The sequence below is a fragment of the Accipiter gentilis genome, chromosome Z, assembly GCF_929443795.1.
Source record: "Accipiter gentilis chromosome Z, bAccGen1.1, whole genome shotgun sequence".
In the NCBI taxonomy this organism is placed as follows: Eukaryota; Metazoa; Chordata; class Aves; order Accipitriformes; family Accipitridae; genus Astur; species Astur gentilis.
The window spans coordinates 3,353,676-3,374,268 of record NC_064919.1 but is presented as its reverse complement, the minus strand read 5'-3'; positions in this window follow the sequence as shown (position 1 = coordinate 3,374,268).

Genomic DNA, 20,593 nt, shown 5'->3' with positions numbered 1-20,593 from the left:
AAAAATGTACCTCATAATAGTTTGCATAGCTTGGGCCAATCTACAATTATAACATCATCGATAAAATATTAACACCAAAACTATCACAGTACCTAGATAAATACATTAATAATTGAAAACATTGCCAAACAAGCATGTTTTCAGTTCCTGCTTAAAAATTAAGAGCTTTTGTTGATGCATGTGAATAGCCCGTATTAAAATTCATGTTACTTTTGTGAATATTATAGCTTTTTAGAATAGGAAAGAAGCATTATCATCACACACCCTATGGGGCAACTGTTGCTAAATATTAACATTTTTAGTAACCTTGCTATGGCTGCGGACTCTTAACCTTTTTGCATGTATCTCACCTGACGTATGTTTTGTTTCCTTAGTGCTGTCATCACTTCTGCTGATATTCCTTTTCATTCTGTTGAACAAAATCAGAATTTTTCTGCACGGCTTCCTTAGAAAACAAGTACTAAAGCAAGCTTTGTGTCCATGTCCCTGTGCACTCTGGTGAAGTATACTCTGCCCTTAATCTGTTTTGTTTGCAGAAGTTACATTTATTTTCCTGTGATATGTGATGTTCTTCTGAGATCTATTATGGTCAATTCGTGATTCAATAGTCATATGCCGTACGTTGGAGATACGATTAGTTCCCATAATTTGTCTTTTTCTCTGTAACGCTGCTGATGCATGTCCTCCATTACTGGTTTGTCCTGATTCTGAGGGGAAAAAAATTTAGATCTGTGAGTATTTCTATTTATATCCTTTCTTGTTGGTAAGAATGCTAGCTATTTCCCTGTCACAAAATGACCTGTAGATATTTTTTTATTCCATGCAATGTCAGTTGCTTAATTTAATTAAAGGCTTCTGCATTTTTATACAAAGAATTCACATGTAAGGGTATCATAAACAGTTTCTGATGAAAAGCTATAGCGGGAATTTTTTGGCATTCAAAAAAGTTGCATGCATTTTTTTCTAATCTTTCTCTACATTTTAACATTATAGTCTGTGCTAGAACAGCCAGGCAGAAGTGCCAAAATGTCAGAAGACAAGGAGCTGTCGTGGTTACAACTTAATCATGCCTGGAAAATAACTGAAATACACCATGCAAAGATGTTATGATTTCTCCGCACATTGTTGAAAATTAACAAATTTGAACAGACTATACAAGGCCTACGAAGTCATCCAAAGTCACTTTGATATCAACATAAGACCAGGAAAGTTTCAAATAGTGAAGAAAATCTTGCAGGAACTCACACATTCGCTATGCATTCATGTTGGAGGTGTACAAGGGAGGAGTAGATGTTAGAATAAAAAGCCAGTTCTCATGGACATTACTTCTGAAATATCAAAAGGAAAACCAGGTAAATCCTATCAGCAGGGAACAGAGCTTCTTGCTGCAGCAGGCACAACACTGAAATGGCAGCTCACGGCTAAAAGGCAAATTGGTGTCAGGCTGAAACCAAGGAAGACCAGACTTTGAAGAAGGGTGACTGCCAAGTATGATCGACATTCCCCTCACAGTGGGAGCAGTGTGTGGAGATAAACCACCAAAACTATTTATCACATCAAAATACATATGATGTTCAATGCAAACACTGAAATCTTCCAGCGTCAGTTCTGTTTGAGAAGGACTTGAGACAATTTTGTGATGGACTGCTTCACCAAGGGGGACGCAAAACAAAGGTTATAACTGCAGATTTGAAACAGACAAATAGGAGAAAAAAAATCCTTCAGAACTCCTGATGTACTTCAATTTTTAAAGATTATTTTCCTGGTCCATTATAGGCCATATATTCCCCTTTTTGAGGAAAACCCCATAGCAAGATAAGCACAGGCATTTTGTACTTGTGCAACGCTTGAAAAGTTTGATTCATCATTCCCTTTGGGATGGAAGGCTGGTGCCTGTGGAAGGGAGGTGGCTAGTGTTTCTAATATAGCATGGTGTCCCAATTAACACAGGTGATCCCTCTTTTATTTGTACATTCAATTGCACTCAATTCAACTGCCGTGTAGGCCTTCAAGACCAGAGGTGAGATCTCACCTCATGATCTTTTTTGCCATCCCGGTCTTGTTCAAAGCCTCTGAGAAAGACAGAACCCACAGATGGGAATGTCTGCTCATCAGAGCATTGGTACCTTACAGGGGAGATCACACAAGATGTTTGCAGTATGATGACATGGAAGTATGACACAGTGAACAGCTGAAATTCACAGCTTTTCCTGTACCATGTCTACTTGAGTGTAGGGAAACTTCCTAATAATCAGCTATCTGGAGTCTAGCATTTGTCACATACCGAACAAAGCCCTTTTTCAATGGTGGGGAACCAGTCATCCTGAATACAAAAGGGCTTTTTCATGTCCTTCTGTGTATGAATAGGTTAGTATGTCTTTAAATTGTTTGCGAGCCCTCTAGCTGTGCATTCAGTGCTGTAGGCAAGAAACAGCCAGAATACAAGACTAACTAGGGTCTGAATGTTTGTGTATAACCCTTCAAAGACATTTAGTTGAAACCTACTCAGTTGATGCGGTTTTCTCGCGTTTGGTAAAGGCATAAGGATGCAACATTTCTTTACTGATGCATATTGAGTGAGACAGACAATCACCTTGTCTTCTTTCAGTAAAAAAGTGAATAGATCTCCCTCGCAGCAATTACAAACACTTTTTTTGTGTATAATAGTCCTAAGAGTAACAGTGTAATGTAGGATATGGTTACAGTTCACACAATATTTTAAGTAGTATTTTTGCACCTCTTTGTGTGTTGTTTTCCTAAGGTTCTGTACCCTGGGGGACCTTGGTCACTGGGAAACAAATAAAAGCAACAAAACCAAAAACCTCTCTGTATGAGCATTTTACAAATCAGTGATGGATTTTACACTTTCCTGCTACGTGCCAGACAGGAGAGAATGGACCGGCATAAGAGTCCGCAAGCAAGTCAGCAAAACTGCAAATGGAAGACAAGTATGGCAATGGCAAAGCAGTGAGATCCAGGGCTGGGTGACAGACTCAATCTAACCATGATGTTTGAAAGGAGACTTTTTCTTTTCCTTGGAAGCACTTACAACTTAGACAGAAGAGACTCGAGTCCTCTTTTCTTGTTTTCACCAGTCAAATATCCATGAACTGGCTTGTTTCCAAGCAAAACTTTGTTCAGGTTGGTCTCCAACATGGGAGCACCTACCACTGTGAACATTGCTACTGCTGGCATAGACCCTGCGATAACTGAAGCACAGGAGAATCTTCCATTTCATCTGTAAGGAAGCATTTAACCTCAAAGTGTCAAGCACACTTCATTTATGTAAGCAGAAGATGAGTGTAGATTTCGGTATACTTAAAACAGCAACTTCTAGACATCACTGAGAGGACAACATTAAAGCTTGCATTTCTGTTTACAGATTTTTGTCTTCTGTCAGTAGCCTATTTGTACTTTGCAAACCTTCAGCAGGCTCAGTGCCTGATCACTTTGAACGGCCTGAGCTCTTAAAATCTTTCCATGAGCAGATCCTTAGAGGAAGCTAAATGCATTTGCTGAGCTCATGAATACTCCAGAGAGATCAGTGCTTGTAGCTGGCAATTTGAGACAAAATGCTGCTCTGAGATATGGTGTAAAAAAACCCCTTGTTTTTATTTTGAGAAGTCAGAAGTGTTCACAAGCAGTAAGCCTCACCAATAAGTCTGAAACACAGAATGGCATCAAAACATGGTCTCACTTGTCAAAAATAAACTGAAATCACTATTGGGGTCAAAACTATCCTTTCAACTAGCAAGAATATTTCAAGAAGACTAAAGGAGCTAGGAAAAAATATCAGACTCTCAGGGAAACTGAACAAGTCTGTGGGAATATTTTCTTTGGCTCTTAGAAGTTAGGTTTTTTGGAACCGCTGTACGTCAGACCCATCCAAAGGGAGTACTACACCCTCCTCTTGCCGCCTGCCTGGGATTTACCTTGCTGGTGATGACTGGCAGTGCTTGGCTCTGAGGACCTGTCAGTAAAGGGGAGCTATGGCCAAAGTTAGCATGGAGGCAGGATTTTAAGTGCTTTTAAGAATTTTCGTCAAAGGTATAAACAATGTTCTCATGGTCTCCCTCCATTCCTTACAAATAAAATGTTTTAAAGGGATAATGTTCCATGTGTGAATAGTTAGGCTTTTTAGTGCCTACTATTACCTGTGGCTCAGGTTCTTCCAAGCCTCAGTTGACTGTTTAATTATTACTCATAAAGCTTTTGTAGATAAGTGTTTCCCAATATTTGAGGCTGATGCAGGAGAATGATGGTGAACACCCCCTTCCACTCATAAACACTGCTGCACATGGGATTGGGATGATGCTCGATGGGATTTTGTTTCTCTGCTACTGACCTGCTGTGTGGTTCTCTTCAGGCCATTTTATTTTGGTCTTCTGTGTGCCACACCAATCTAGACCAGAAATTTGCTATAGCAGCTGCAGCAACTATTTTGCCAGGTGTTCCTTTAGATGCTCCAACTTCGGGTGTTGCAACCACAAAACAAGTAATTCTTGTGAGATTTCTTGGTGTGTTTGACGTGATTATGACTGTAATTATGAGGTTGTGAATATTGTATCCATGCTTGTGGATGAATATAAGAACACATATGCAGCATGCATATTTTATACATGCACATTTATGTATATGTACAGATTTTTACCTCTGTGTTTATTTATGTAGCTATATATGTACATGCAATTAGTGCCACTATATTGGAGATTCAAGTAACCTTTGCGTAATACATAAGAAATTAAAGCAAATACCATGCTACTCTGTGTAGTTCTCTTACCCTTTCAAAACAAGCCTCATGATGAAGGCAATACTTAGCTAATTAATTATGTTTTGTCCTTGTTGCCAGTTTTAACCTACAGCATTTTCTTAGGCGGTATACCAAGACCAGAAAGATAATGACAGATGCATTGTGACATTCCCAGTGCAAATCATGTTACAGTCCTCCTAGTACTAATTTTGCCAGCCAAAGCAAAGGTAATGCTTCTAAATAATAGCTAAGCAAAACCATTATAGCGCATTACTAGCAGGTATGGAGGGCTCCTATGGCTCATTTATAACAATGCGAAGCCGCAGAGCTGTTATCTTTATCAGAACGATTTTCTCTGGTTTGTGATTTGTGACACCAGCAAACAAGCAATCCCGCGCACAGCCTCGGCACCAGCAGCAGTTCGGGATCAATGTGGGTGTTAATGACATTGTGAGTAGATAAATACAGGGGCAGGAATCCAAATCCCACAACAGCCCTCTTGCAGTTAATGCCATCTCTGCAAATGGCATATTCTTGGAGCGAGTCCAGGAGCCGTGGTCACAAGATGAACTTTCCCTGACTTTGCGATGCATTAACATCCAGTGCACCCAGGGATCCACAGCCCTTGCTTATGAATCACTCAGAGGCCTCTACGTGTATTTTCTGAATAAGTGTCAGCGAACGTGTTCTGCCCACGCTAAAGAGTACAATTGTTTAACACTTTGTCAGGCAGTTACCGTGGGTTGTATCAACACACGAGGATGTGTCTTTTATAATTTAGTTGGAATGGATTTTTGACCCATGAATCAATGAACGGGTTGCAGACTGAGTACTATTTGCTTCCTGAAAGGCTGTATGATACCAGCAAGGTCAGTTTACTGTCTTCTTTTTTTTTAATCAAAGAAAAAAAAAAAAAAAAAACTTAAGGGACATTTAACGTATTTTGACAAGGTGACCCACAATTATCCATTAGTGTTGTATTTGTCTAAGCCCCTCTGCATTGATATGCAAGGACCATGTAATAGTTCATTGATGTCCCACTTGGGGGCGGGGAATAACGCAAGTGGGACTTCTCCAAGGTCTTTCACAGCCAGAATGCATCTAGCTATTGCCATATTGATTAAACATTTGGATAGTTAATCAACACAGCTAAGACCCTTTAACCTGCCATGCGTTGTATACAAAAAAAGGAGCCATGAGGATGCAATTTTTGTTTTCAAATTTAACATAAAAACATATCTTAGTAGACAATAAAGACACAGAAGATGTTGTGACTTAGACATGGTCCCTGACTCAAATACCAAGCCGCAATACAACCTTGAGGTGTTAGGTGGAGGCATTGTTATGCTAACTCCTGCAAGTTTTATCTGGAGCAATAATAAACTGCATGTTCACTGAAGAAGGCAATATTTTTACTTTTTTCCCACACTGGAGAGAAGCTAAAGCTAAATTCCCAGTTCTTCAGTTGCTGAAGATTTTACTCAGTTTCCTAGTTCTGCCACATCTGTGAAATGGGGTATTTTGTGGGGGTGTGAGGAGAGATCCACCTGTAATATGCAGAAGTAATGAAATTATATCAGAATTGTTTTGTTATTTACATTAGTTCTTGCAGGGATGTATTGGAAAGAAGCACAAAACCAATACCAAGTACCTGGAATGGTAGTCATTTCGCTGCTACCTCTACTTCCGTCACCGCATAACCTCCAAAGCATCAGAAACAGAGAGTTATAGTCTCAGCTGCAGTAAGTCTCATAATTGCACTGGCTTCAAAGGGTCCAGAGGATTTATACCAGCTGGAGATAAGACAAGAGGGGCTTCTGGTACCTGGCACACCCTGCAAAGCAGTCCCCTTTTTCGTCACTGGCTCTCTGCCAGACGAGAAATAGTCTGACTTGAGCCAGCTGTGGATAACACCAGTTGCTGAACAGCCTGGAGGATCACAGGTCCCTTTCCTACCTGCACGGTGTTTATAGCATCGTGTCTGTGAACCTGCCCTTTACATTAAGGATTTATTGCAACTGTAAGAGCCAGCTCCCAATTCTCATTAACCACCGTTTCACAGTAGCTCATACCTCTGCAGATAAACTCTGCTCCAGCTATGCATTCAAGGGGTTGACTTCTTTGAGCCCATGAAGGTTGCCCTTAGTTTGAACACAGAGGATGTAGCACCAGAGGCTCTGTAAATGGACTTGACCCAAATGAAGGTTAATAAAGTAGAGGGGCAGAGCAAAATTGCAAAATAATAAGTAAAGGTATTGCTACAAGTCTATTTAAACTATTTTAACTCAGAAGCTGAGTAAACGGTCTTACATTACATTATATATTAAGCACTAATGTGTAACTCTGCAGAGTAAGTGTCTCATAATGCACTAGTTCAATTGGAATAATTTGCATATAAAAGTACTTGGGAAAGATTGAGAAAAAAACCAGCTGTTTTGTTCCTGTGGTTTGTCTATGGCAGTACTGTTTTGGGAGCACAGCTAAGCTGTATGCCATAGACAAATTAAACACAAATAGGCTTGGGTTGTAATTTTCTCCCCTTAGTGGAGTGGTGGCCATGCACCAGTACAGCACATTATAAGAAAGAAATTAATGACCCAAAGGCAATGCTTACCTATGCTCTGAATATATGTGGAAGGACTTGTATGACTCAAAAAAAACAGGTATCTTGTTAGCAGGCAGTGTTGACCACGTTAATAGAGCTGACTGTCAGCTGTGAACTAAACTTTAAGCAGCAACCAATCCACACATTTGTTTAGCTAGCAGAAGATCTTTAACTTCTCTCCAGTTAAGCTACCTTCTTGAGAATTACTGGGCAATTTGTAGATGGGGGTAGAAACTGACCCAAAATCTGATCTGTGTGTGTGGAGTCAAACACAGAGGGCAAAACTTTTCCTTTGCTCCATGTCTTCCCATCCTCTTCATTATTCACTCTAGTACTTTTATCACAGGGATGTATCTTGCCTTCTGCCCTTGTCAATGCTGAGTTAAGTGTGGAGAATATCTCTGTAAAGTTGCCCAGTAAAGTTCAGTGTTGTCCAGAACAAGTCCGAGGAAGAATTTATGGAAATTTTTCAGTAATGATCCTGTAAATAATTCTCATTTTAACTATTGATTTTAGACTTTGTGTTTCCAGAAGTTAAGGTGTGAATGATCTAGGCATGAGTTTTTTAAAATAATTTATTGGAAAAATTTAACTGTAATCTCTGTGTTCCTCCATTATTTATCAGTCAAATGGTTGTGAAAATAGTTAACTGCAGTTTGTGATGTACCTGGACACAAAGGAAATGGAGCAAAAAGAAACATCATGACACCTAAGTACAAAAGAATAAGTGTATTCAAATTATTTGTTCTGAGATTCAAGTTCCAGTCAATGTTATCCACATCCTGAACAACATGAAAGTTGGCGGCTACTTCTTAAAACTACCTATAAAACTATATAAAAACAAGTTTCCTCTGAAAGAGAGTTCCTGTTGAATTCGTGTCTGTTACAGAACATCAAACTCATACAGCTTAAGCTGTCAAGTGTCACATAATTAACACTGGGAGTCATAATAAGGCAGTTTAATAATTTGATTTACCAAAGAAAAAAAAAATCCCCGAAGTCAATGTACTAAACCATTAATTGAGGGTAATTAATTCAAATGTTCTCAACTGCCTTTACTCCTATGTCAGAGGTGGTGGGAACAGTGTCGAGTCCAGAAGGAACCCACCGATGGCACTGACAGCCACAGCTACACCAACTTCAAAAGATTTCCAGCACTCGCACCAGCACTGAAGCCTTGCAGAGCTGCCACTCCTCCTTCTTATTTACAAGGCAGCAGCCTCTTTTGAATTTTGGCCAACTTTCAAAACATCTTTTCTCTAAAGAATCATTGGTGCTCCTTCTCCACGCTGGAGATGGATGCACTGAAGAGTCTTAGAGCTCCACATTCCCAGTGCATTCAGACCAGAAAGAAAATAAAAGGACCTTGGTTCCATCCTTCTCTTTCCCTTTTAAAAGAATTTATCCAACAACCGCCACTATGACTGGAATATATTGGTACACTGTCTAATTTCCTATAGCTGAACTGATCAAAAATTATAAATGGAATGAAATGCATGTTCCATCACATTAAGAAGTATATTTCGGGTGAAAGTGAAACCGTTTTTTAAATAGCGTAACATTATGGAATGGCAGTGAGAAGCAGAACTAAAAAGGAAAAAGGAATAACGTCATCAATATTACATCTTTTAATTCACAGTTCATGCATTTGTTTTCTGAACTGGTGGAGTATAAATGTCAAATCAACCACTTTTAATTAAAAGTCTTATTACTCTTTATCTTACACGAAAGATCAGTGTTAACTTCGCCATTTATTTTGCAGTTTCCAGTTATTTAATGAACATGTTGTCATTTAAGATTGTATTAAAATATTCAAAAAAATATCTCAACATCAAAATCCTTTTAATAGCTTGTAAATGACCAAAATGTTTTTCAAATTCACTTGTGGGTTTTTTTTCCAAGGGAACCAATGATTCTTTTAGCAGTTAGTTACTGAGATTTTCCTGGCTTGTGAAATGAAAATACATCTCTCTGCTTCCCATTTTTCACAGATATATCGTACTCTTTCATTCACAACTTGCCCACGACAATGTTCGGTGTTTTAATCACAGGTGAAAATAGAGTGATAGTAAGAAAAATTTTGCATAACGTTTTTACTAACAAAACGATCTTCACACATGCTCACATGTAAATAGATAGTTTAATAAAGATGTTTCTGTTGGTGACATTGTTGTCAATGAGAGCAGCATGGTAATCTTAAAAGTACGCTCGGCACCGTGCAGAATGCTGTCTCAAGGGCTGCTGGTGAAATCTATGAAATAACGGTCTTTTACTTACTGTATATAAGTCAGTATTGGGGGTGGGTGGAAAGGGACTGATGATCAGCAAGTATCACCAGTATAAAGTTCAATGTTGCCTTAGCTCTGTCCCAAACTAATTAAAACTAGCTTGCTTTCCTAGTTTTTTTACCATCTTTGCACACACATTTTGCTACAGTATCCTCCAGCCCTAACCGCTCTGTTCACACCCTTTAATTATTACCAGAACTGGGGAGAAATAGTCTGAAAAAATGGTGTGGGAAGAAGAGATGTTAAGTAAGGTGGTCCAGCATACTCTGTGGGGTTTGGTACTTTTGTCAGTGGTAAGATCTGTGCCTGTAGTGGACAAACAGGGATACATACCCTTAGAGGGCTTTTAATTTTTCACAGGGCTATGGATCTGTATCTCGTATGTGATGTGCAGTAATAATGACGTCTTAATACAAAATAAATAAATAAAGTGAAAGAAGAGGACCTTCTGTGTATTATTATATGGAAGTGATGAGTATTATGACTATATAATTCAGGTGTGTTTGTGAATGCATATATGCAGAAATGTAATATGTGTGGGTGTTTGTAGATTAGAGAGCATTAAACTTTAAATCACTCCGCAGTTTTATACGTACTATATATCAGAGTTATTAGGAGCATAGCTCCCAAAAATCTCTCTTCCATTATTCCGACAGTAGTGAAATGAAGTTCTTTCTTTGAAAAACAATGAGAAATGATTTATACTACCCAAAGATAAAACTGAAAACAAAGGATTAACTATGCTGTGTAAATTATAATTATAGTTGTAATTGGTTAAAATGAATGTGTAATAAAAACCTGAAAGGATGTGTAAACAGAAAGTGAATTTCAGTAATGAATCAATAGATGATGATATATTCATAATTCTGTTTCCCTTTTTTCTTCTAATTATAAGTGGCAAAGAATCATCTAATATTAATAAGATATGCATAATGCAAATACTGTTTTTAAAGTTGGAATCTTTTTTATGACTAGATTAAGAGAAAATGTTTCACAAATATTTGTTTGCATTTTTAATGTTTGGTAACTCTAATTCCTTACTCGAAATAAAAGTTTAATGCTTGAGATACTTCACGGTTTCAGGTGAAAAAGTATAGCTGGAAAACAAGAAGAAAAACACCACATTTTTGTTTCTGGGCTTTGGCTACTTAGAAAGGAGGAATTCAGCAGAAAACTGTTCCCCACTTTCTTTCCAAAGACCGCTGCGTCTGTATAAAAGCAATCAAATCTGGAAAGCAACCGCTCCGCAATAGTTCCATTTCACAGCTTAGCTAATTAACGCGGGCCACCATCAGCTTTGGAGTAACTAAATGGGCCATGCCATCACCCACTGAAGGAGAACAACCTTTCTGATGGAGCAAGACCCAGCAGGGCTCGTGGGAGGATTTCCGAGCTCTGGGCCACCCCCAGCGAGGTGACATGTCCCCGCGAGCCTGGCTGGATGCGCTAATGGCCCAAAAAGCAATCTGTTACAGAATTATCGCGTTACTTTTCCATTTTTCCTCATACTATTTCACAGCGCTTACTACACGTGTTGTGGCAACGCCGCATCGGCCGTCTGAAGTACGGTGTGCAGGAAAGACCGTGTCTGCTCCCAGGGGATTACAAGCTCAGCACGTGTTGAGAAACAGTAAGGAACAAAGGGAGAAGAGGAGACTGCCAGTTGTCTTGAGGAAAAAAAAAAAAAAAGTAATATTTTTAGCATTATAAACATGGTCTCAGCCTAATGGCATGTGCAATAACATCATTTCTTTAGCTGCTTTTTGGCAACTTGTTCTGAAGTTTTCCTTGCGAATAACTAATTTGTGTGTGCGAATGTGCAGTCAGTTAAACGCTGAGCGCATGGTTGCGAAATTGTCTGTATGGTGATGCATAAAAAATTAATCATTTAAGTATCTTTTGTGAAAAATATCATCATCGTTATTGAACACTAGGAAGCTATTTGTATGAGCATATTTTAAATTGGTAAGTCATTGATTTCTATTTAATGTTCTTTGCCACTGTCTATGAAGTAAAGGAGTCTTATATGGTTCCAGAAGTGGAAAGATTTATATAATAACCGTTAAAGAAATATACAAATGTCAGTTTAGAGACTCGTATTCAAACATTTGTCTTTTGGAGTTTTTTCCCTAAAATGAACTTTTATTAACTCAGGAAAAACAGCTAGCGATATGAGAATGTTGTTGAACCTTTGAATATCTTTCATTTTATCACTTTTAATGCATCTTTAATATTTAACATTCATCTTATTATAGACAGAAATCGTGAGATGCATGCGCGGTTTCCACACAGTTTTAAAGTTCAATGCACAGTCACAATTCTGAGGGGAGATTTCACACATTTATGAAAAATAAGGCATTTTTGCAGTAAAGTTGCAAAGTGTGAAAGAATTCTTGTTTTATCTGCCTTACTTATCATGTTTATGAGTTATTTTGCCTGGAAGTAAATTGACAAGTTGTCAATGAACAATAGACACTGCTTCAGCTAGGCTTTTCACAGGTTCGGATGCCTTTGGGCAAAAGGGCTAAATCTGTGGTTTGCAATCTAGCATATGGAGTACTGAAAAAAGTGGCAATGGGTGAGAGACATTTACTGAGAAATTCATGTGGCTGCTGATCTCTAACCGATCCATTTGGTCTGGGGTTTATGAATTCATGTATAAGTGTTCTACCCTTGCAGTTAAAGAAGGGGATTTCAGTTTACATATAATGACCCAATTCCACTTATTCCTGCAGTACTGCTGATCTGCTCTATCAAAATAAATACTTTTATTTTTCACCACAAGCAATGGTACCTGCATCTTTAATAGTACAGTTGTCTTGAGAACAGTCTTATATATGGTTTCTGCATATTTCTGCTTTTTATTACAAAAACTGCACTATAATCCTCTAATTAACACAATTCTTGATATCTTTATCCCTACCCTCATTATAAGCGCACCCTCTTGAGGTGTCAAGCATGTTGTACACTTTACGATGAGATAAAGATGATTTCAAATTCGCATACTGTAGTAGGGGAAACATCATTCTCATTTCCTTTACATGATGTTGTATTTGTCAAGGGACATTAATGCACAGGGGTGAAACATGTGATGCCAAAAGCTTTTCCAGTTTCCTGATACTTTTTAAAAAAATCATACGTGGTAAAAGAATGAGGGGAGAGCTCAAGATTTCCCTCTTTATTTGGGCTGGAGCGTATCTTACCTTTCATATCTGCCTTCTCTTGACTTTTCTGATTGCTGATACTATTAAAGTGCAGAACCCACAAAATGCACTGTGTTTGCCTGGCCAGAGAAAAATTCACATTACTTTAGATATTTGCTACCCATGCACTCAGCGGAGTACTTTTAAAATGAGCTGTGAGAAATGCTGAACTCTTTTGCTAGGAAATATTTATGCAGTTATGTAGTTTAGGAGCATTACAGTTGGCAATTAGCATAAGAAATAATACTATGAGCAGTAAAAGTGATGATAAATGACTGATGAAAGGACACTAAATTAGACTGGTTACCACACTTAATTAAAAGACAACTGTGCTACTTGCTTGATGTCAGTATCTTACATCTCACAAAAAGGGTAAGTAGCCTATTTTAGTTATTATCACGGCCAAAGAAAGTACAACTAAAGCAAGGAGGGATATGAGTCATAAATACATCACATCATGTAATGCGCTAGTCAACCTGAGGAAAATAATGAATGCATTATATTTTAATGACTTACAAACTCTTCAATTATTAATGATCATGCAGACTATTTTGGCTACTGTATTGGAATATTATTTAGATTTTAATTATCTGCATGCAGCAATGAAGCATGTTTTCCAAGCTCTGTCATTTGCATGCCAGTTTGGGGTGATAGACAAAAAGGTTATGACCGATTCCATTTTTAACTGAGCTATTTAAATACAGGAAGGAAAAAAAAAAGATGATCACAAGAAAAATTCCAGAAAGGCTTCTGCTGGCAGTTGCCTATCTTGTGCCAGCTACAAAGACCTGGATTTCATGAGCTGTAATAGTTGCAGAATACCAGGCTGCCTTTCAGAAGTCTGCCTCTTCTCTAAGCTTTTGTGAAAATTATGCTGATCATAAACCTGAACATATGCTGATCATAAAAGGGAGCACTATATTTCTTCCAAAACAGGTTGAATCACTCTCGGTGAAAGAGAAGAGTGGCAACGTGAAAACTCATTTGTGGAAATTGACTAGATTTAAAGTAGATGGTTGTCTTTGAAGTAGCTGAAGGTGTACAGCAGTTGCTATGAATGCCCTCTTTGTTTCTGTGGGTTAACAGCCACAGTTTTCCACTTCTTTTTTCTTCCCCCCACCCCCCCCCCCCCTCCTGTGGCAATGCTGAATACTCCTTCAAACAAAAAAAAAGCAAGCTCCTAACTTTAATAAAGAGAGGAAACCACCAAATTTGTGAAGAGTAAAAGAAGTCTGAGATGGTCAATGTGATTTCTGTCCATGCCACCCAAGCCTGAGCCCATGTCAGGAGTCCTGCTGGTCCAGGCAGAGCTGCAGAGAGAGCATGAGGTTTAGAGACAGGCAAGGACCAGCTAAGGAAAGAAGCCCTTTTGAGGGTTTGGCACGACGTATCTCAAGACCCAGAGGACCACAAGGGTTATTCTGTCCCAGCAACGCAGTTCTCAAGTGGAAAGACAACCTCTTCCAATAGTGGCAGAATGTAGTTCCTGCAAGCAGCAATGAACTGAAGCTAGGTGTCTAGGCAGTTACTAGCAAACTAGCATATCGGCTTCCCTCCAGCTCATTTTTCTCTCAAGAGCTCCTACTCCTGCAGCTCTTCAGGATGCAGCTTTGCAGCCGATGCAGTGATGCAACGTGAGCTTGGAGTCTGTTTATCATAATGCAGCAACCTACGAACTGCAGCAGTTTAGAAGATGCTTCTTGTCTGTTATCTATGTATTAATAACTGAATTGATCCAGCTTTAATTCATTTCTGCTTGCGACTTCATACTTTAGTTCTCTGTAAAGCCTCTGTGGGAGTGAAGTGAATTTCACCTAAAGGCATTTCCCCCAGACACTGTCAAACATAAATTGGGTGGGTGGAGAGTTTTGTGGGAAAGGATTATTTTTTTTATTATTATCTGGTCTCTTTCATATATGGTAATCTTCAAGTTGCTTTGTAACATTAGCGGATGAACTGTTTGATTTAAGTTGTCATTACTTGTAACAGCTTTACAGATAGTATTTAAAAGTACTGAGGTTTTCTTTTTCCCTTATAAACCAAAACAGAAATGCTATCTAAACTATTAGTATTCTCACTGCTGTTATACATTCTGTAACAAATGCAGAAGTAAATTATTCCCTGGCCTAGACACTACGTACCTACAGAGAGAAAAAATAAGATTAGTAAAGCAGTAATAATCTCTTTAAACTGGATTCTTGCAGATTAAACTGGAAATAGCCATAATTATGCTGTACTGTACTATCGCCACATGGATGCTCCATCCTTTTCCTGCATGTCAGCTGACAACTTCTCAAACCCACCAGAAAGACCTGCCTTGTTACAGTTGTTTTCTTATGCCTTGGCTAAGTTTTCCTTAATTATTTCTCCAATTCTGTCAGCAATGTTATTGCCCCACTAGTTTAAAGGTTAAACAAAGCACCAAACCTGTCAAAGTGAGTGAAACCAACTGGTGAAGAGCTATCAGAAAGTAATCAGTGCTAATAGGTACATAATGGCTAACAGTGAGCTGTTTGCACTGAGATACATCACAGCAGACAGAACACAGACCTCGCTGAAATCGCACTTAAAGAAAACATGGAGTACCACGACCAGCTTGTAGCTGAAAACAACGTGAGAAATACCTTTTTTTTCCCCCCCTCTCCGAAGGGCTCCAAACCTACATAGCCTTTCAAAAATAGCGGGTACTCCAGTCGCTAAAGCTTTGCCATATCTCGAGTTTGTCGCAGGGCTTTTCTTCCATTGCGCGTTTGACACATGAGGTTAAAAACATGAAAAAACTGCTGGTAGAATTTCAGTGAGATAAAAGGGCAAATGTCAAAAATACCCATTTTAAGGCATTTAACCTTTCCCTGCGTTTTTCTAAAATAGTTTGAAGAAGCTGCCAAAAATGTTTCATAAGCCCTTTTTCATCTTTTTTTTTTTCTTCTGAAGATAAATTGTGTAGCTCATTAGCAGTTCCTTGGAATCTTATGCAAAATATAACTGCTGGCTGTGATTTTTTTTTTTTTTTTTTCCTACTGCATTGTCACCCAAAGATACGTTCTAAGAAGTGCTTGCAAAGATTATTTTTCAGCACTTGGAGCCTGATCCTGCAAGAAGTTGAGTCTTGCAAGGTGTTGAGTACTGTTAGCTCAATGAAATCACAGCAAAGTGAGCAGCCCAGCACTGTGCACAAATAGGCACTCGGTTTGTTGTATGCTAGGACTAACTCGTCTTTGAATTTGTCTAGGACTGCTTATGACGGGAGAGAAATTTCATTGCAGCAGCCATCCCTCTAAACATAATAGACGTTTCTTCCCCCTTTAGGAGCCCTAAATTGGAGCGGGGAAGAGAGATCTTAAAACTTCCCTTTTTGCAGCTTAGATTCATGCTACCTGCTACTGAACAGCACATTGCACCAAAACCTTGGCTGTCTTCCAGGGGGCATATTTTTGTGTGGATCAACTATCTTCCAGGAAATTTAGAGCAACTTTCACAAAAAATAGGGGTATTTTTGTTTTAACTTTGTGCACTTAGAATGAATGTTCTATCTAGAAATTGTCATTGCTTATCCCTCACCTCTGCTGACAAGAATGAACTAAATACCTTGCAGGAATTAATGTCTTCTATGAAATATCTACCACTCCTGCTCTTGAATATAAACAGAATTGTTGAACTCTTTCTGGGGTATATTTCAAATAACTCTGGAAGGGAATTTTCTGGCTCACTAGTAGTTTTTAAGCAGTGATGTGCGTTATTTCAGCTTTATTTTGGAAAAAAAATGTAAATATATAATGGTAACTGAAATAATAAAGGAGAACTGACTTTTATTCAGTTTATATGTATTCAACAGGTAAGCAAAGTTCTGTCTTCAAAGAGCATGTTTGTCCTACTCCTACTACCCCAGGGAAACCATCAGAATAAAACTCAATGTTGGAAAATTCTGTTTACCATGACAGAGATTCTCCAAGAAGAGAATGTAGATGTTGTCATACCAGATTACACAAGAGGTTTATTTAGCCCTGTTTTCTGTCCCTCGAAGTGACATCAATCATTGAACAATCATTGATTTAAGTGAAGAAGGTGTGAGAGCTCAGCTACAGAAAAATGCTCACCTTTCATGTGGGTTCCTGGCTTAAGAGTGAAAAATGCCAGATTTTCAAAAATATCTTCAGTTTTTGAATCACTGCTTTGAATAATTTTTATGTTCACCTAGATATTTACTCCATTAAGTGGTTTGCCTCAAATCTTGTTGATTTCACTGAAAGCCACCGTGCTTTCTTGCAGACAGGCAGAAACAAAAATTCCCAAGTCACTTTCCCTTCAATCAAAGAATTAAAATCTATTTGTGTTATTCACACTAAGTTTTTCTGAACACTTGCATGTTCTCTCGTCTCCTCCATGAACCCTTTCTCATCATTATCTTGCTTTTGAGGCTACATAACACTCCTAATCATACTGCATCACAGACATATGCAGTGGCTTGCAGTGACAAGAATTAATTGATTGTTTGGAAACTATAAAAAATATATGGAATACAGGCCGATACTATTTTTCACATTTCGGTATCTCTAAATGTTGCCAGTTTTTCAAAGATACTTTTTTTTTTTGAAGGGTTACCCATATAAAGTGATTAAATTTGGAAGAGTGAAAACTGCTGAAAAAAAACATGCTTTCTAAAAATGTGACTATTTCACCACTTCCTTTACATTTTCAAGGTGGTGCTTAGCTTTCTTTCAGTATATCACAATTTGAAAAAAAAAAACAAAACCCTTAATGTTACAGGTACCAGAAAACAGCTTTCAAGGCTTACCTAAGGGTGAACCATAACATGCATATAAACACATGGCTGCATTATCAAAGCTTTAGGACAGCATCAGGGCTAATTGATACCATAAGGATAATTTAATGCAGCAGAAAGCTATCTCTGAATTTTAACCTGGCTTTGAGACATAGCCTTCCACATCCAAAATGTATCAAGGATTCCTTAAGTCAGAAGCAATCAGGATCTTGTTTTGACCTCCTTAAAAAAGAATAGCTTCACTTCTAGCACACCACTGAGCTTAATATTGATTCAGAGGAAAGGGTGAATCAGCACCATTATTTTTCCCTCGGCCATAGAAAGAACAGAGCTGACCCTATTTAACTGGTGAGATCTGCTGAAAGCACAGGCCAGCACAACCGAAAGTTTCCAGAAAAGACTTTTACAGCTGAGGCAAGAATAATTGATAATAGTCACAAAAATGGAAGTATGTGTGGAGAGAGGGAGATTTGGAAATAATTACTTTTAAACCCTTTAGGTAGATCTCTGAAGTGTGCTTTTAAATAGGGGGGGTGGGGGGTGGGGTGTCATTTCTTCTATTTAAAAATATCACTTTTTACCTATGAAATTTTGTCTATATTATATATGATTTGTACACAGTGTGTGTGTGTGTATATATCCATATATAAAAAGAAAAAATACCAAGTTTCTTGGTTTGGGATGGTGATGCCAAATTTCAGTAAAAGTAATGCATTCTATTACTGAGATTAAATTCCTGAAAGTTGATGTTTAACATTAAAATATTAAAAATTTCAAAGGAACACAAGGTGTTATAATTTTCACCACAAAAGTATTTACCTGCCTGCCCAGTATGTCAGATTTTCTCCAAATCTAAAGAAAAGTTAAAAGGTCAGGTAAAAAAACCCAAAATTTTCCAGTTTCACAAGACTATAAAAAGGCATTGTGAGTTTAGTAACTGTAGCAAAGCTCAACTGGAGAGCTGTATAATAAGGTATTAGCCACTGTTAGAAAAACAGTGTGAATTTTTCAAGTCCCACTGTAATAACTGACTATCAAAAAAGTTAAAGTAATGACTAAGTTTCACTCTGTTGGATGAAATATCCATGCAGTATTGCATTTCATCATCAAAGTATTTCTTAATACTTCCAATATCTAAATACGTAACATATCACTTGGAAATTAAACAATCTCAGGGGAAAAAAAAAAAGTGCTAAACCACTTTGAATACTTAAATTCTTCTTGTACTCTTTAACAGTTATCCAATTATTCAGGTATTTGAATTTGACTGATTAAGTGATTTGCTAAACACAGGAGAAGGCCATGTTTAACTACTGAAATTATTTCTGATTCCCCATCCTGTTCACAGACCCCTAAGTCTTGCTTTCTGTTAAACATGAGTTCTTATGAACTATTTACAGAGAAATTTTTCAACTCACATGCGGCAAAGTAAAAAGATTTTTTTGTCATTATTTATCTTCAATGTATTTATTTATACATTTGTGCTCAATTTACATTTGGACCACTGATTTTTGGTGTGTATTTGTTTGCTTAAATCATGTTAGCAGCCAGTTGATGGATATGAATGACCATTTTCTGTGGAAAATTAAGGACTGAAAAAAAGGCTTATTTAGATTTGTGAAATTACTGTATGTACAAGGTAGGATGTTTAAATTTACGTGGATGCGCACACATATACCCATGTGTGTATAAGCATAAAACTAAGGCATTTAACTTAATCTTTAAATTAGAATATGGGGGTTTTCAGTGAAAAATGTCACTACTTCAAGATGCCCAAGAAGAGCTCATACTATTCGAACCTCTATCAACCTTTTCTTGATTTTCTTTTCTTTGGTACCATTTATGTGGCTTAATAATGAATAATACTTCTGCAGGAATTCTTTGTTAATCATGGACTGTGTCATTTGCCCTTGAGTGCATTCTGTGGTGTCTAAAAATAGTGTGTAGTATATTCCACAGGTCATGCAGGATGGTCACCTTGTGACTGGTTGTTATAAATAAGGGCTTTGGGGTCAAACCTGTCTCTTCTTTGAAGAGGTTAGAAGGTTTCACCCAGAAAGCAACATCAGCCCCGAGTCTAGAAAGCCAGTTCCCAAAAGGATTCTTTGGGCAAGCGCCTTTAAATAGCTAAGAGTGAGAGAAATGGCACTGCAAATGTCAGCTTACATAAACCCAAATGAGAAAAGATGAGAAAATTGTGCCCTTTCCACAAGGGCAGAATCTAACTGCTCTAAAATCATTAAAAAGAAAAGTATAACAAAACAAAAACAGACTCAAAAAAAAAAAAAAAAAAAAAAGCTTACTTATTACACTGGTATTGCTGTGTGCCAGTATACACCTCAGCTTGCCTCTTCATAGCGTGGTGGTTACACACTTTGGATAGAAAAGTACCTCTCCTCTGCATTTTAGGTTCTATGTTGTTGATTCAAAACACTTTTTAATTTCCTTTGGTTTAAGTGCAAGGTTTGAATTAGGGGATACTAATTTCCTTGTCTCTGGTGCTATTTGATTCTTTCCCATCATTCAATAATTTGAGCAGTAAGATGTCCAAGTCATTTAAAAAAAAGAAAAATAATGCAGAAACTCATAAGAAACTCATTTAAGGTGGCTTTGGATTAAATTTGACCTTTAAAATCTAAGCCTGGACTCAAAGCCAAACAATCAAGAGCGTGCTCATTCCTGGTCAAAATTCTTGCAACACTGTTAAGAAAGAGGAGGTAGTTCGGATTTTGTAGTATCGTGGTTCATTGTCACCGTGATGAAGATTGAGCAGGGAAACATGTTTATTGTTTAATGTAAGAGGGAGGGCAGCAGTTCAGATTTTACGGAAACAGCAGAGGTGAATGAGCTGTTAAACTAACGATCGCGCTGTAGTGGGAAGTGGATACTTTTTTCAACCTACCCAACAGAGCGGCTGCTCGTAAATCCTATAAAGACACTTTAAAAGGTACTTAAGCACAGTTC